The sequence below is a fragment of the Juglans regia genome, chromosome 2 (assembly GCF_001411555.2).
Source record: "Juglans regia cultivar Chandler chromosome 2, Walnut 2.0, whole genome shotgun sequence".
Lineage (NCBI taxonomy): Eukaryota > Viridiplantae > Streptophyta > Magnoliopsida > Fagales > Juglandaceae > Juglans > Juglans regia.
Genome location: NC_049902.1, coordinates 21217891 through 21224399, shown reverse-complemented (window position 1 = coordinate 21224399; position 6509 = coordinate 21217891).

The window sequence follows — 6509 nt, the reverse complement described above, 5'->3', positions numbered from 1 at the left end:
CAGACTAAAACTTCTGCGATTGGTCAATTCGGAAAAACTTATGGAGCTTTCATGAGGTTCCTAAAGTTAATAGAAATTTTATTAATGAATTTCTAACAGGCTGTTACAGTATTAGTACTAGTGTTAGTATATACAGTAAGCATAGTATATAGTATTAGTATAGTGTTAGTATATACACTAAGTATAGTATTAGTGTAGTGTTAGTATATACAATGGGCGGGATAGAAAGAAATACGTGGCTTGGAAACATATTTGCAACCCGGTGGAAGAAGGGGGACTCAGTTTATGTCATCTCCAAGACACTCAGAGAGCCTTACATATGCGGTTTGCTTGGAACCTTCTACAAGGTACTTCTCTATGGGCTAATTTTTTGAAAGCTAAATATGTGAGATCGAAACCTTAGTTTCTAATAGATGCTACGAAAGGGTTAAGATTTTGGAGAATGGTTGCTAATTGTGTTTCGTTGCCGTTGAATAATTCTAAATGGAAGATTAGAGAAGGAGAGATTTTTTTCTGGTATGATAAATGGAGGGATAATGGTCCTCTAATTAATGAGATGCCATTAGTGGGTTCACCTCTGCTGAAAATTAAAGAGTGTAGGTTGTCAGATAGTTGGGATGTGGATCTTCTTGAGAACTTTGTAGGTCAAGATAATGTGGATGATATTTTAGTCGCTTTATCTGGGCCTAATTCCATAAAAGATGTACTAGTTTGGACTCCTACAGAGACAGATGTGTTCTCTACCAAATCTGCACGGCATTGTATTCGTTTCAGAGGTTCCTCTCTTGATTGGCATGCTTGGATTTGGCATAAAAGTCTTCTGTTAAAAATGTCTATCCATTTTTGGATGGTTTGGCACATGGCCTTGAGTGTAGATGATATATTGCGCCGTATTGACATTTCCCTTATTTCTAAATGTGATTGTTGTATTGTAGGCCATCATGAAGATATTAACCATGTTCTCTTTGAGGGTGAATTTCCTCAAAACGTATGGTCCTTTTTTGGCAATCTTTTGGGTATTCCTCTTGGTAGATATTGGAAATTTAATTTTGTGACTTGGTTCAGGCATACTAGCTCTTCCTCCCAGGTGGGTTTTATAATCGGTATCATGCCCATCATTGTTACTTGGCGTCTTTGGAGGAGAAGATGTCTTGCTCGAATGGAAGGTAATTTGGAAACTCATGAAGCTGTTGTTCATTCTATTTGTGTGTGGATAGGCTCCCTTTGTCATGCGGCTAAGAACCCCGATAGGTTGTCCCACCGGGATGGCATGATCCTAGAGGCCCTGCAGATTAAACTAGTTGCGCCAAAAGCTAGCTATTGCAAAGTGGTAAAGTGGCTTAAGCCGTGCAAGTTGAACACAGATGGTAGTAGTCTCGGTAACCCGGGCTCTTGTGGTATTGGTGGTGTTATTAGTAATGATTTAGGTTGGCTTCTCTAGGCCTTTGCCTATCCTATTGGTTTTGGATCTAACAATAGAGCGGAACTCCTGGCACTCCTTAAAGGTTTGAGGCTTTACAAATCATTAAATATTTCAAATGTGATAGTAGAGATTGATTCGATGGTGGTTATTTCTTGTTGGAATAGAGGGCGATGTGGTGTTTGGTACCTGGAGGATTTTTGGGAAGAGCTTGTTGGTTTGACTCGTACTCTCAATTGCCATTTCCAGCATGTGTTCCGTGAAGGTAATAAGGTGGCAGGTTGTTTAGCCAAGGAGGGTGCCTTAGGCACATAATTGGTTTACTCTAATAACTGTAACATGCCTCGGATTCTTAGAGGATTGCTCCGGTTGGACTCCCCGGCCTTCCCTCTTTAAGGTGTTAGTAGCCTCTATTTTTGTGATCTTGGTTACCTTATTTTGATATATAGGCTTGTTTAGTTTGTTTTCTTGGTTATGGTCTTGTTGGGTTTTTTCTCCCATAGGTCTTGATTGTTTCCACGGTATTCCTCATCCATAAGTGAGGGCTTTATGAATAAATTTGGAAAGAGGTCACTATTGGATATGTGACTTCCCGCTCTTTATTAAAAATAAATTGTGTTAGTATATACAATTATGTAACACCCGGGCTAGCACGAAATTCCCATTCAATTTTCTTTAGTGTTATTTTATTTTATTTGTTTTAAGTTCATTTACATTCAAGATGTAGGTCCAACTTTTTATGAAACTCCCGTGCACGTTGATCTCCTTCTCCCCCTCAGAGTCGTTTCTTCCAGCCAACCACCATACACTTTGGAAAAAAACTGTAACCGTTACCATGCACATCGATCCCCCTTTTCCCTTTTCTTTCCCCCACGTTTTTTTTTTTCGGTTTCAAATCTCCACAACAACTTCCCGATGCCTCTGTTTCCCCTCTGCACTGATTTTTTATTTTTATTTTTTTCTTCCCCACATTGCACTCAACCTTTGTTTCCCTTACACCGAAATAGAGCACAACCTCTTTCCACCCACACGACCGAGAAGCCAACTCCACGGCCACAGTGGGTTGTCCACATGCATTCACCAGCAACCACGCCCAACAACGAACAACGAAGCCACTGCTCCTGCACAATGGAAGCTGCCTAAGACTTGTTGCTGCTGCCAACCACTGTGTGTGACACCAGCCACCATGCACGTTTAGCGGGCCACTCGAACCTGTTACACACCCCAAGCCGCAACACCTCCACCAACGACCACCGTCATTGTTGCCATCCCACGGATGAGTAAGCCATCCTCTATCCCTCACGGCAAAACCGCAAGCCTACTCCATCCTCTTTAAATCAAACCAAAACACTCTTGTTTTTAATACTCAGAACATAGCACAAATTCCATACTTAATGGTTTCACACCGCACGACGCTGCCAGCTGCCGAGTGCACCGAACGACACCCACTATTGATCCAACCCAACCACTCAGTCACCTTGAGCCCTATCTCCAACCACCAGTTATTGGTCCAAGAGTCCCCTTGCACGACCATTCACAGTAGATAGATGAGGGCTTAGGACACGGTTCGATCTTTTGACCACCATCGACACCGTGCTCAGCTCCTCCGTCCATGGTTGCACTACCGTGCACGACCTCCACCCCTTACGGTAAGCCTCTATCTCTTTCACCGTGTCTTCCTCTCACGACTCTTACTCTCAGACTCTCTCTCTTTTGCTCTCTCTCTCATCACTTTCTCTTTGTCGTCCAGTGCCATGTTGCCGAGCTCACCACCGTCGATCCCTGCCCAGCTCACTGTCTCGTCGCACCTCTCATCCTCCCTCAGTGAGTATGCCTCTGTGTTGCTCAGTTTTGATCCAGGTGTTCCGTTTTTTTCCCACATTTTTCTTGTTTCTAGCCATACCCAACGAGCATGCATGTTGATGTTTTTATTTTTCCAAAACGCCCTCTTCATTTAGATGATTTTATATTGGACTGATTTTATATTAAACTTGTATTAAGTGGGCTTTGTTTGAAATATAAGAATTTACATTTACGGATTCAAGTTAAATTACTAAATATTTTTACAATTTGGTTTTGGTAGTAAATTGTAAGTATTTTAATCTCTTATTTTTTTAAGCACTTTCAGCCTATTATATGAAATAAATCTAGTATGGTTTTAAATTAGATATGATTAGTAATTTGCAATGATTTCTAATATAAATATTATTAAATATATTGTATGAACTACTTTTGTTAAAATAAATTTACGATTTCCTCCTACTTCTTATGTTGTGGTATTAAATTATTACCTTAATAATAGGTTATAAATATATGAGTTTTAAACATGATTAAGTTAATTTCAACATGAATCTAAGTTGTTTGACCATATTTGATAAAATTCTATTATGATGAGTTAAGAATATATATAATAATAATAGTATATATTAGATTTTTGATATCTTAATAATTATCAAAGCTATTTTCCATACTATGAATTTAGGTAAATGAAGAGTTTTAGCAAGTCCTTTTGGAGGTTTAGTAACGCTTAGTGTTCTCTATAGGTGATGAATGACATTCAATCAGCACGACTGTGGAAAGATTCATAATAGTTAAAAAGTCCAGGTAAGCGGGGTTCATATACTAGTTTTGCATAAAAGAAATGAAATGAGGTTGACTTTGAAAATAAACATGTTTGTTTTTTAAAAGAACTCTGAAAACAACCTCAGATGTTTATTCTGCATATGTATAAATTATATATAAGAGAAAGTATTTTCTATCATGACTGGTGTAGACATGACCAAATTTTGTGCATTCTATTTTTAAACTATGCAAAAAGAGCGAATATGAAATTCTAAAAATTTTTGCTATGAATAAATGAAATTTTTTTGATTCTGTTTATTTCGAACATGTGAAATGATCTGAAGGTATTCAGTATTTTGTTTTGATATGATGCATCATCTGAAAACCTTGGCATGAAGTTCTGGTTTTGCATCTGAATGTGATCTGGTTCCGATTATGTTTCGTCTATTTCTGTTAAGGCCCAACCACGGCTATAATGGTGGTTTAAAACCCTACTAAGGGGTAAAACATGGTATACGGCCCAGCCACGGGTATAATGGTGGTTTATAACCCTACCACGGGGGTTAAACATTGTATTTGTCCTGATGTGACGCTATGAGATGATATGAATATAATGTTTCAAATTGGATATGCCAAACAATTTTTTAATAAGAAAGTTATCTGAAAATTTCTCTCTGATATTTTGTACCAAAATTTGTTTATGCATTTTGAAAGTAAATATGTTGTTTTTGCATTCTGAACGTAAATGTTTTGTTTTGCATACCGAACTTTATAAATGCTCATGTTTACATTCTAGTATATGCTCTCTACTTGCTGAGTTGTTGATAACTCACCCCTTAATCTTCATAATATTTTCATATGACATTGATGGTTCGCCTGAGGATCAGTATTAGAGTTTGAGGATCAAGATTATGAGGCATTGGGTGAAATGATTTAAGTATAATAGATTAAGCATAGAAAGTTTTTATGAGTATTGGTGATTTTTATTAAGAAATTTTATTGTGTTATGATGACTTGGCATTTTGAAAAATTGGTTATATTGAAGAAATTAGTTTGAATCGAAATTTCTATATGATATTGGAAATTTGGAGTCTATTATTATATTCTAGAAATATAAGTTTAAGTGATAGGAAGTAACTCTCCTACTCCTGCGGGATCGGGGCGTTACACATTAAGTATAATATATTATTTGTATAGTGTTAGTATATACACTAAGTATAGTATATTACAGTATTAGTACTAGTGTTAGTATATACATTGAGTATAGTATAGTATAGTACTAGTGTTAGTATGTACATTGAGTATAGTATAATATAGTATTTATATAGTATATATATATATAGAATACACTATATAAATAATAGTATGTTATATATATTGTGTATATATAGTATATATATATATAGTTTTAGTATGTAAAGTATATATAGTATATTAGTATTATATAGTAAAATATATTTGTTCGAACGAAATTTTCTTATAGAATATGTTTGGAGGGAAACTTAGTGCCATATCCATGGAATATACATCCATTCGAACGAACATGTGGCATACGGATTCGATAGCGAATTCCTTCTGTCTTGATTAAACGAATATGCCAGAGAATATTCTTTATTTCTAGTTCGAACTCTTGTGAGGTCCTTTCGAACGATTAAAGGCTGAACTAAGACCCGCGGAATTTAGGCGCCATTGTCAAATTTTCGTGTCTGAATTGGTAATTACTCGTTCGAATGGTACTTTACAAACTTGAAAACCTATACTTCTAGGATTATTTCACGTGGATTCAATTGAGAAACAGAGACTTATAGAGCAGCGAACAAAGAACATCTGCAGCGTCGTTCTAGAGAGGAGCAGCTTTGTAGTTGAGATAAGGATTTTTTTTTTTTTTTTTTTTTTGTGGACCTTTTTTGGATTTCAAATTATATATAGTTGTTTGGGAGATAGCTTTTTTGTGGATTTTTTTGTATTTTGAATTATATTGTTAGTGTGATTTGGGGATGAATTATATATCTGTGTATATTATGATGGTTTCTATCGAATAGGCTGCCGATTTTATTTTTTAATTCTGTGTATATATCTTTTTAATTCTGTCGATTATATTGTTACTGTGATTGTGTATCGAATATCGATTATATTGTTACTGTGATTGTGTATCGAATATCTTTGATCTGCAATAATATCTTTGTTTCACAGCATTCCTAGTACTGGCCATTTTGGTTCTTGGTTCTTGGATCTTGGAATGTGAATAATAATTAATCAAATTTTTAATTAATAATTTTTGAAATGTAATTAAATTACTCGATTCTTTTGCTTATATCATTTAAATATCTTTATTTTTTTTTCCTTTCAAAATAATGTGACCATGAGAAATAAAGAAAGGCCGGAAGTCAGAGAAAAAGTGAAAGAAATAATAACAAACTTATACATTAATGAACAGTGCTTAATACAAATATAGAGAATCACTACAAAATAAATTACATATAAATTAAACACCCAAATATTATTTTAATATTTCCGTAAAACACCC